The 12419-nt window shown below is 43.6% G+C and overlaps 1 long non-coding RNA gene across 1 annotated transcript; it reads left to right on the top strand.

The window, feature by feature from the left end:
- Positions 1-467: 467 nt before the first annotated feature.
- LOC141168088 (uncharacterized) lies at positions 468-10880 on the top strand. Its single transcript, XR_012251844.1, has 3 exons — positions 468-685; positions 4905-5055; positions 10652-10880. It is a non-coding gene; the product is annotated as an uncharacterized lncRNA (long non-coding RNA).
- Positions 10881-12419: the final 1539 nt, after the last annotated feature.

Below are 12419 nucleotides of genomic sequence, written 5' to 3'. Positions count from 1 at the left end.
CAGTGTGGGATTACAGAGGGGGCGAGTGTGTCAGTGTGGGATTACAGAGGGGGCGAGTGTGTCAGTGTGGGCTTACAGAGCGGGCGAGTGTGTCAGTGTGGGCTTACAGAGCGGGCGAGTGTGTCAGTGTGGGATTACAGAGTGAGTGTGGGTGAGAGCACTTTATGGCTGTGTGGGCTCTGGCAGCATGATGGCACTGCCCGGGTATTGTATGGGCAGATGACTGCACGATGTGATCAGTGTACTGACGCCATTTTCTCATGTGTGAGCCGCACACCTCCTACATGTGATCAGTTTTCCTTTTACTCGTTTCTTATCTGCACTGATGTCTGTAGGAGGAGCGGCCGCACAAGAGCTCCTCAGTGCAGTCCCCGGTATGTGAGTGCTGCGTCGTATATCACCTGCAGGAGGCGCAGTCACTGAGCCGTAAGTGAGTGCAGGACTTTTCCCGCCATTTTTCCTGACACAGCTTCATGGTACACTGACTGGGCAACACAGGAGGCGGCAGATACTGCGGAGGCCACATCACGGATTCTGATTGGTGCGTAGCATCAGCTCGTAGCCAATCAGAACGCGCAAAGAACGGACCCATGGATAGTGGTGCCGCCTGAGGATTTCTCTCTGAGGCGGGTCAGTCAGTCACAGCCGGCGGTGTATTGGATAGCACATAAATGTGCCGGGGGTAGTGAGTACAGTGCTCTGCGTGGTAACGCGTCCTGACCTGGAGAATTGAAGGGAACCTGTCACTAGCAATAAACGCTATTGACCTGGAGATACAGGGTTAATCTGCAGTTTAATAGCGTTATTAACCCGTCAGGTGCCTGCACTTAGCCGATCGCTGTGGGGTAAAAATTAACTTTATTCTTCCTGTCAGCGGCCCTCCCGTTTCAGTCACCGTTCTGTAACCGCGCCTCCGCCCGGTGCAGAGCGATGTCAGTCAGGGCCGGGCGGTAACAGCAGCCGCTCTCTATACTCCGCAGGGCCTGGACCCGTCTATGCCCCATCTCTGACTGAAACCGAAAGCTGCCAGGGAGACTAAAGGGCATTTTCTCTCCGCAGCTTTCGGCTAAGTGCAGGCGCCGGGCAGGTTAGTAACGCTATTAACCTGCAGATTAACCCGATATCTGCTGGTTAATAGCTTTTTTTTTTTGCTGGTGACAGGTTCCCTTTAAGATTCAGAGTAAGTTTTTCCCCGTGAAAAAAATAAAAGCTCAAAAAACAATGGCAGAATTATTTTTTTTCTCTCACAATTTCTAAACCCTTGGATTTTTAATCCATTTTGCAGTGCATTGAATGTAGCATGAATAGTGACCATCACAACTGCAACTCCTTCTGCAAAATATAGTAGGAAGTAGGGGAGCAAAAATAAAAATTGGCTGCAGAGAGAAGTAAAAAGGAATCTGCAATTGGATTTTTCTGCCCCACTGAGAGCAGCATAATGTAGGGACTGAGACCCTGATTCCATTGATGTATCACGTGGTGGGCTGCTTGCTGCTGTTTTGATAAAATATCTTATTTATCTGCCATAGATCTACCAGATCTCTGATTGCAAAGCTGTGTATAACCCGCCCACACCACTGATTGGCAGCTTTCTGTGTACACTGTGCATAGGCAGAAATCTGTCAATCAGTGGTGGGGGAAGGGTTATACAGAGCTCATGAGTATGGAGGACTACATGACAGCAGATTTACTAGGCCTCTAGTGATAATCTGCTGATAAAACAGTAATTTTATCAAAACTACAGCAAGTAGTCCAGTAAGTGACACATGGCTGGAATTAGGGTCGCTGCCCCTACATCATGCATGCTGCTCTCAGATTAGGTAGGAGAAAATGGTGATACTCTTAAAGGTGATTTTTCAGCAGGATTTCAGCCTTTGAGAACTATGCGCGTGTCTGTCCAAGACAGGTCCAGCAATACCTTTTACATGATCAGTCCATTCCTCCATTACTGATAAATTGATATTCCAAAGAGACTGATTTGTATATCTGAAGCCTCTGTCACTCCAGCTCTATTCCCCATCAGCAAGAGCAGGATTGCCAACTTGACATTTCATTTTTTATGGACAGTTTATCAAAAAATTACAGACAGTATTTTTTACGGACACATTGGAAAACCATAAGAAATCAGAATGATTATAAGTGATCCCTGTCTACAGCCTATAATTCTGATATGTGTAGACATCAGCTGCATTCATTGTAAACTGTAAAATGATAATTACAGTCATAATCTGTATAAGGTTCTTTGGCTTCAAAAACATCATGGATGCCTTAAAAAAAATTTTACGGGCACGGTTAAAAAGTGCCCTATTTTTATGGACTGTCCTGGAATTTCTGTACGGTTGGCAACTCCGACGAGGAGGCAGTGCTGAGTGGGGAATAGGGTTGAAGTAGTTTGATCCTACTGCCAGATTGCCTTTAAACAGGGGTGGTGCATATGTAGACTTACATGGTCTAGTCATTTTATTATTATAAGTGGATAGGCAGATGAGGGCTGCTTGGATGAATGGCCACAAAGGTCACCAGACCTTACCCAAATGGGGAGTTATCAAATATTAGGTATATTCAAGAAAATCATGCACAGTTGATAACATGATTCAACTATATACAGGTGCATCTCACTAAATTAGAATATCAAAAAGTTAATTTATTTCAATTCTTCAATATAAAAAGTAAAGTATGTGCCCACGATGCAGAAATGCTCAGGATTTTTTTTGAGCGTTTCTGCATCTCCCCTGGCAGAAAAAACGCATGCGGATTGTACATGCGTTTTTCCTGCCAGGGACAAGCGGAAGTGAAGCGTTCTTCACATGCGTTTCCGCATGCAGGTTGACAAGCGCTTTCCAAGCGATTTTAGCATCACTTGGAAAGTGCTTGTCAACTTGGTCACACTATATAAATCCATGCAAACAGCATGGATTTATATAGTGTGACCCGAGAGAATGTAGAAAAAAAAAAAAATCTATACTTACCTTCCGATGGCCCGCGCTGTCTTGCTTCACTCGGTGCTGACTACCGGCAGATCGCAGTACACTGCACTGAAGGACCTGCCGACGTCAGCGTTGCGTGACCCGTCACATGACTATGACGTCAGCGCAGGTCCTTCAGTCCATCGCGATTTGCCGGCATGAGAGGAGGAGCTCACCGGAGACCGCCAGAAGGTAAGTATCATATTTATTTTTTATTTTATTCTTTTTTTCACAGTTTCTATGGTACCTGGGTCTGGATGAGAGTCTCCTCTCCTCCACACCCTGGTACCATCCGCACATTGGAACGCGTGGATTGCGGATCTACATATACAGTGATGCGGAATCCATGCGTTCTAATGCAAGTCAATGGCGGCGAAAACACAGCACTTCTGCAAAATAATTGGTAGTGCTGCGTTTTTTTCCGCAATGATAATCCGCAGCGGAAATTTCCGCAGCATGTGCACAGCACATGCGGATTATCATTGGGGAACATGGCAGGCCTTCTACCATGCGTTTTTTAAGTGTATCTGCAGTGTTTTTGTCGCTGTGGAAACGCTTAAAAAACGCATCGTGGGCACACAGTCTAAAGCTCATATATTATATAGAGTCATTACAAACAGAGTGATCTATTTCAAGTGTTTATTTCTGTTAATGTTGATGATTATGGCTTACAGCCAATGAAAACACAAGAGTCATTATCTCAGTAAATTAGAATACTTTATAACAACAGCTTGAAAAATGTTTTTTAAATCCGAAATGTTGTCCTACTGAAATGTATGCTCAGTAAATGCCCTCAATACTTGGTCGGGGTTCCTTTTGCATCATTTACTGCATCAATGCGGCGTGGCATGGAGGCGATCAGCCTGTGGCACTGCTGAGGTGTTATGGAAGCCCAGGTTGCTTTGATAGCAGCCTTCAGCTCGTCTGCATTGTTGGGTCTGGTGTCTCATCTTCCTCTTGACAATACCCTATGGATTCTCTATGGGGTTAAGGTCAGGTGAGTTTGCTGGCCAATCAAGCACAGTGATACTGCTGTTTTTAAACCAAGTATTGGTACTTTTGGCAGTGTGGACAGGGGCCAAGTCCTGCTGGAGAATGAAATTTCCATCTCCAGAAAGCTTGTCGGCAGAGGGAAGCATGAAGTGCTCTAAAATTTCGTGGTAGACGGCTGCGCTGACTTTGGTCTTGATAAAACACAGTGGACCTACACCAGCAGATGACATGGCTCCTCAAACCATCACTGATTGTGGAAACTTCACACTAGATCTCAAGCAGCTTGGATTGTGGCCTCTCCACTCTTCCTCCAGAATCTGGGACCTTGATTTCCAAATGACAATTGGAACTCTGGGACCTTGTGGAGTGTGTCAATGACTGCCTTCTGGACATCTGTCAAGTCAGCAGTCTTCCCCATGACTGTGAAGCCTACTGAAACAAACTAAGGGACCTTTTTAAATACTTAGGAAGCCTTTGCAGGTGTTTTTTGTTAATTATTTTAATTTACTGAGATAATGACTCTTGTGTTTTCATTGGCTGTAAGCCATAATCATCAACATTAACAGAAATAAACACTTGAAATAGATCACTCTGTTTGTAATGACTCTATATAATATGAGTTTCACTTTTTGTATTGAAGAACTGAAATAAATTAATTTTTTGATGAAATTCTAAATTAGTGAGATGCACCTGAATTTAAACTGAATATCTTTTTCTGCACTCCCCTGTATGTGCAGGCTTAAAAATCCCCAAAAAATGATTGGCATTTGTGTTTCTTTACAGAATAGACATGGAAGCAGCCCATAGGATTATCAAACATTATATGTGCGAGATACTATGCATTAAATGGTGATGTGAGTGGCTATGTCTTGTGGTCATACTCAGACTGATACAAATGTACGGGAGCTGATCTTCCTAACGTAACCTCTGTTCTTTGGATTACAGGACAGAATAACAGATTCTGGAGCTAAAATAATCGCATAATAGCAAATAATATAGCAAGTTGCTCTAATTTTTTGGTTGCATGGCTTGTCTGAGACTGTGATGTCATCATCAAAGCACCTTGTTGCCCTAGCTGGAAGCCCAGAGAAAAAGGGTAATATAGAGATAAGGTTACCCCTACCCCTGAGCTGCAATACCAGGCACTGGCTGTGACTGACATCTGTGCTAGACAATCACTTAGCTGGAGGGTGATATGCACACAGAAAAAATGCTAAATACCAATGCCTTTCTAATAATGTCAATACAATGACTTTCCCTATTTTTTGTGTGTGTCACATTTGAGGTAGTATGCCCATACAGAAGAACGTCTGATATATGCACATTGAAGATGTAAAAGGTTTTCCAAGAACATATATAGTTTTTTTTACTCCCCTTTTTTTGCCAAGGTTAAAAAATCACTGCGCCAGTGCTGGTTCTCTGTTGCTGCTCCAAGTTCCCTTTGATTAAAGGTTGCAGTGGTGACGTCACAACTACAGTTGATATGACCTCTGCAGCCAATCATTGGGCTCAGCTGTGATGCTGAGATAGTTGGCACGAGTCTACTGAGCTGAGTGATTGGCTGCAGCAGTCATATCCACTGTAGTTGTGACGTCACCGCTACAGCCTGTCAATAGAGACTGAGGTCTGCAGATTGCTGGTGCTGGAGTAGCGATTTGGGTGTAATGTTCAGCTTGTTATTTTTAACCTTGGCAGGTTAAACAGTAATTATTCTTGAAAACACCCTTTACGCTTCATTCATATGTTTGTCACATACGGCAGGTGAAATAAGCATTGAACATGTCACCAATTTTCTAAGTAAATATGTTTCTAAAGGTGCTATTGGCATGAAATTCGGTAACAACTAGTGATGAGCGAGCACTAAAATGCTTGGGTGCTCAAAGCTCGGGTCGAGCACATTGGAATACTCGGGTGCTCGACCCGAGCAACGAGCCCAATGTAAGTCTATGGGAAACTCGAGCATTTTTCTGGCGGTCCCCCCCGGCGGTCTGCAGAAGGTCAAAAATTGCCCAAATCGATGGGAACGGTGCTCAATTAAACGTCAGGCAGGCAGAATATATAGGCAGACAGGTTGGCAGGGTATATAGGAGGGTGCATGAAAAACATAGCAGGGCAATTGGAACACACTAGTGCCCTCCGATTTTCATGCACCCGTCTTTTTAATAAAGCCGGCCGGCAATTCATCAGCGGCATACACCGGTACCCGACAATTTAGAACAGAAAGAATAGAGCATCATACATAGATTAGATAGATAGAAACATGTCAGTCACATATATAATAAGTACAGTGATAGTGTTGGTTACTGTACTTGTCATTTAGTGTTAAAATAAAGGATTTATAAAAAAAAATAATAGTATTTGTCTCTTTAAAAAAGCCGGCCGGCAATTCATCAGCGGCATACACTGGTACCAGACAATTTAGAACAGAAAGAATAGAGCATCACACATAGATTAGATAGATAGAAATAGATAAAAATAATTTAAAAAAATTCATGTGGGGCTTCGCCCTATTTTTGAGTCCAGCCAGGTACCGCAGGCAGGAACGGGCTGCCCCCAACCACCAGCTGCCTATTTGTACCTGGCCGGACACAACAATATAGGGAAGCCCTTTTTTTCTCAATTATTTCATGAATTTCATGAAATAATTAAAAAAAAAAATGCGTGGGGCTTCGCCCTATTTTTGTGTCCAGCCAGGTACAACTAGGCAGCTGGGGACTGGAATCTGCAGCGCAGGGAGACACCCGCTGCAAATTGCAGTCCGCAGCCACCCCGGAAAATGGCGCGTTCATAGAAGCGCCATCTTCTGGCGCTGTACCCAACTCATCCAGGGCCCTGGTGCGGTGGCTCACTGGGTAATAAAGGGGTTAGGGCCAGCTTGGCATTATCAGCTGGTCCTAAGCCCGAAATTCATTGGGTCACGCCAGTATTAGACATGACCGCCATGAATTTCTAGTAAAGAATTAAAAAAAAAACACAAACACCCAGAATAAAGTCCTTTAATTGAAATAAACACACAATTTTTTAATGTTCTAAATTAAACCATACTTACCATCACGCCCATTTCAGCTGAAGCCATTGTCTTCTGCAATAAAAGTAAAATAATAAAGCAACCTCATCCTTACCTTTCCATGGTTCCCAGGACCGCTTCAGCTCTGCTACATTCACATGACAGGCTGTATCGCAGCCGAAAGCTGCCATCCAGCTTGCCATGCTGCAGACACTGAGAAGCGCAGGCATGCTTGCGTTCCTCAGTGTCTGGCTGTGACGGCATCCAGATGAGCCGAGTTCATGTCCAATGAACTCAGTTCACCTCATGCTCGTCACTGACAGCGTGGGAGAATTCTCCTGCATTCTCACTGCATGCCTGCGCTCTGCAGTGTCTAAGAAGGATGGCATGCTGGATGGCAGCGCTCAGCTGCGATCCAGCCTGTCATCTCAATGCCAACCCAGCGTGGGAGAATTCTCCTGCTCAAGCGCTGAGCGCAGGAGAATTCTCCCACGCTTTCAATGACGTGCATGAGGTGAGCTGAGTTCATTGGACATGAGCTCACCTCATGGATGTCACTGACAGCGTGGGACAATTCTCCTGCGCTCACCGCATGCGCAGGAGAATTCTCTCACTCTCACCGCATGCGCAGGAGAATTCTCTCACTCTCACCGCATGCGCAGGAGAATTCTCTCACTCTCACCGCATGCGCAGGAGAATTCTTCCACGCTGTCAGTGACGTGCATGAGGTGAGCTGAGTTCATTGGACATGAACTCGGCTCATCTGCGTTTCTCAGTGTCTGCGGCATGGCAAGCTGGATGGTAGATTTCGGCTGCAATCCAGCCTGTCATGTGAATGTAGCAGAGCTGGAGCCGTCCTGGGAACCATGGAAAGGTAAGGATGAGGTTGCTTTATTATTTTACTTTTATTGCAGAAGACATTGGCTTCAGCTGGAATGGGCGTGATGGTATGTATGGTTTAATTTAGAACATTAAAAAATTGTGTGTTTATTTCAATTAAATGACTTTATTCTGGGTGTTTGTGTTTTTTTTAAACTTTGACTATGGGGTTAGTAATGGGGGTGTCTTATAGACGCCTCTCCATTACTAACCTGGGCTTGATGTTAGCTGGCATTATAAGCTGACATCAACCCCAGCTCTATTACCCCACTGCCACTGCTACAGGGCAGTGGGAAGAGCGAGGCTAAGTGGCAGAATTGGCGCATCCTATGGATGCGCCATTTCTGGGGCTGCTGACGGCTGGTATTTCTAGCCTGGGAGGGGGCCAATATACATGGCACCCTTCCTGGGCTATTAATATCAGCTCCCAGCTGTCTGCCTAGCCTTTGCTAGCTATTAAAATAGGGGGGAGCCCACGTCATTTTTTTGGGGGTCCCCCATTTTAATAGCTGGTAAAGGCTAGGTATTCAGCTGGGGGCTGATATTAGTAGCCTGGGAAGCTCCGTGGGTATTACCCCCTTCCCAGGCTTCAAACATCTGCCCCAGCCGTCTGCTTAACCTCCGCTAGAGACTAAAATGACGGGGAACCCCACGCCAATTTTTTTTTTAATAAATCCTTTATTTTAACACTAAATGACAAGTACAGTAACCAACACTGTCACTGTACTTATTATATATGTGACTGACATGTTTCTATCTATCTAATCTATGTGTGATGCTCTATTCTTTCTGTTCTAAATTGTCGGGTACCGGTGTATGTCGCTGCTGAATTGACGGCCGGCTTTTTTAAAGAGACGGATGCATGAAAACACTATTTTTTTTTAAATAAATCCTTTATTTTAACACTAAATGACAAGTACAGTAACCAACACTGTCACTGTACTTATATATGTGACTGACATGTTTCTATCTATCTATCTAATCTATGTATGATGCTCTATTCTTTCTGTTCTAAATTGTCGGGTACCGGTGTATGCCGCTGCTGAATTACCGGCTTTTCATGTTTCACTGTGAGCACTGTTCCCATCGATTTGGGCAATCACTGTATTGCCACAACCACCATGGCTGTGACATTACAGTGAGTGGCAGACAATCCCTGCATGATTGGTGCTCTAAATAGCGCCAAACATGCAGGACGGGGACCCGAGCTCCCGCCCGAGCATCTCGAAAGTACTCTGCGAGCTCCGAGCATTTCGAGTACTGAGATGTTCGGGCGAGTACCGAGCAGTGGCGAGCATGCTCGCTCATCACTAGTAACAACCCATCCAATTCACACAGGCAAAGAAATCAAACCATAGATTTCCATAAATTACGTTATGTGTAATAATGTGAAATAACAGAGAAAAAGTATTGAACATGCCTACTGAAATTTATTTAATACTTCGTACAAAACCTTTTTTTAGTGTTGACAGCTTCAAGACGCCTCCTGTATTGAGAAACTAGTCGCATGCATTGCTATGGTGTGATTTTTTTTTTTGTCCCTTTCTTCAACACAAACACTCTTCAAATCCTGAAGGTTTCGGGAGCTCCTTCTATGATCTCTGAGCTTTAGTTTCTTCCATACATTTTCTATTGCATTCAGGTTAGATGACTGGCTGGGCCATTCTAGCAGCTTTATTTTCTTTCTCTGAATTCTCTGAAACCAATTGAGCTTTTCCTTGGCTGTGTGTTTGGGGTCATTGTCTTGCTGAAAATGTCCACTCTCGTTTCATCTTAATCATCCTGGTAGATAGCAAATTTTTTCAAGAATGTCTCGGTACATTTGTCCATTCATCCTTCCTTCAATCATATCAAGTTTGCCAGTGCCGTATTCTGAAAAACAGCCCCAAACCATGATGTTCCCACCTCCAAACTTCACTGTTGGTCTGGGGTGATATGCAGTGCTTTTTGGCCTCCAAACATGGTATGTGTTGTATTATGGCATCCAAAGAGTTCAATTTTGGTATTATCTGACCAGACTATATTCCACAGGCTTGTCAAAATGTTGTTGAGCAAATTCCTGCCATCGAACACTGCGCTCATCGCACAGGGCCCAGGGGAAGACTGCACATGGAGGAGACACTGTGCAAAGGAGACACTCTGGGACAGAGCAGGGACCAGCCCCTGAAACGCGTGTCGCTTCGTTTCAGGGTGGAGAGGGGAGTAACAGCATTTTCTGCCAGCAGATGACGATTCGTTTGAGTATCCCATTATGCACTGGGGATTCTCAAACGAATCGTCGTAGGAAATGGGTAATATGAACAGAACCCTAAGTTGCAGTACAGAGTGAATGGTAGGGAATTTTACCATGACTTAAATTACAAAAGTTATTCGTTTTTAAAGATTTATTAACTGCAATTTACTTTTGGGTTTCAGACTAACCATTTAAATATTGAAATGTTGGGTAGATCTGGTTTCTATGCAGTGAAAAATGCCAACAAAAGCGTGGGTAAAGTCGGTCACTTATGAAACCTGCCTAAGGCTAAGTTCACATGAGAGTATAAAAAATCATCTGAGTTTCACCCAGAAATCTTGAACTATTTTTTTTCTCATTTATCATCCGTATGCAATCTGTTTTTGTACAACAGTAGTTATTAAAAAAGACTACAGTTTCCTATGTTACAAAATCGAATGCTAAGCGATGGCTCCATATGGAATTTGATTTTTTTGGGCGAGTCATGTGTGGTACATCATGGCCAATGGTTACATTCAGACTGACATAAATGTAGCTCAGCTTTATGGTAAAGTGTGTCCTCTTGGATTACAGGATAGGAGAATTCAAGATTACAGGACAGGATACGTTGATAAACATGAAGGACGGGAATGACTCTCAGTCCAAGAAAACCCCAATATATGATGATTATGACAGCGATGAAACAATGGTGGATGATTCCATTCCTGGCAGTGATGAGGAAGAAGATGACTCGTATCTTAAAAGGTTTTTTATTCTTTTTTTTTCAGTCCTTTCCATTTTTGTGACTAATTGATGAATGTAAAAGATCAGCTGGTTAAAACATTCGGAAATTATAGGGATTCAAGTATTTTCTGAAACAGACATGTCAGGAGAGACATTGGACATGTTAAAGTGTATTTATCCCAGTGTTTTATGGAAGTTCACCAATAAAAGTAATTTTCATTCCCACGTATTATATATCAATTTTGCACTGTAAGCATTCGTGTTGATATTTATTCACTTGTTAAATTGATGAATGGTAATGAACTTACATTAGCACAAGTTTCTCATAATGATTACAGAAGCACTCAGCCAAGCCAAACGTTCCTGTGTATGAAGAAGTCCTGAGAGAGAGCCATCAGTCAGGCTGTGTGCCCACTATGTGTTTTTCAAGCATTTTTGATGCGGAATTTCCACAGCAGAAGCACTTTAAAAATGCTTGGTAATCCGCGCCCCATGATCCCCAATGAAAATCTGCATGTTCTGTGCCCATGCTGCGGATTTTTCCGCAGCGGATTTTCCTTGCGGAAAAATCCACAGCGTGTCCATTATTTGTGCGTTTCTGCATGTGGATTTGAGGTCCCAATGGACTTGAAAAACACAAGTCAAATCCGCATGTAAAAACGCATCAAAAACGCGTGTAAAATCCGCATGTGTTTTTGACTGCCAAGACCATGCAGAAACGCTGCAGAAATTTTCTGCTTCATTTCTGCATCGTGGGCACATACCCTCAAACAATCATTTGTCCGACAACATTTAATGTTAATGAGTCCTTAAAGGGAAACTGTCAACAGATTTTTGTTACCTAATCTTATCGTTGGAATCAGGGTTTTTGTCTCATGCTGCTCTGTGTCAGTTACAGGACTGCTTGCTTTAGATTTAATAAAATCGCTGTTTTATCGACAGGAGATTATCACCAAAGGACTAGTAAACTTGCTGCCATGTATTCCCCCATATTCATGCGATTTGTGTTACCCTATCCCCACCACTGATTGGCAGTTTTGTGCCTATGCACAGTGCACACAGAAAGCTGCTGTCAGTGGTGTGGGCTGGGTTATGCAGAGCTCAGCATCCAGAGAACTGCTAGATCTACAGCAGATGAAACAGTGATTTTATCAAAACTGCATCAACCAGTAAAGTAAGTGACACATCACTGGAATCCGAGTCTCTGCACCTACATCATGCTACTCAAATGAGTTAACAGAATACTGGTGACAGATTGCTTTCAGTGTAATCTGTTCTATACTGAACTCATACTTTTTTCATCTGTCTTCTACTTCTTTTAAACATGCATTTGACCTGTTTTGCTCATTATAATACTATAATGTTTTACCAGCAAATTATAGAGATTCCCCTGTAAGCCAAAGACCCAACAAACAGCTGAATGGCTACATTCCCACCATCCGGAGCCTGCTGCGGAGAAACCGCCGGCGGCTTCCGCTCAATATGCTAATGAGCGGCACCAATTTTTTTTTTTCCAAATGCGGACTTTCTTCATAGAGGTTAGGTCTATGGGGAAAGCCCGCATGCGGACCCGACGGAGAAATTGACATGCAGCGGTCTGGAAAGACGCGCCGCATGT

Source organism: Phyllobates terribilis, unplaced genomic scaffold, assembly GCF_046119375.1.
Source record: "Phyllobates terribilis strain yellow unplaced genomic scaffold, ASM4611937v1 Scaffold_1__5_contigs__length_1240528914, whole genome shotgun sequence".
Taxonomy (NCBI): Eukaryota; Metazoa; Chordata; class Amphibia; order Anura; family Dendrobatidae; genus Phyllobates; species Phyllobates terribilis.
The sequence above is the reverse complement of the archived record's forward strand: the minus strand, read 5'-3'. Positions and strand labels throughout refer to the sequence as shown.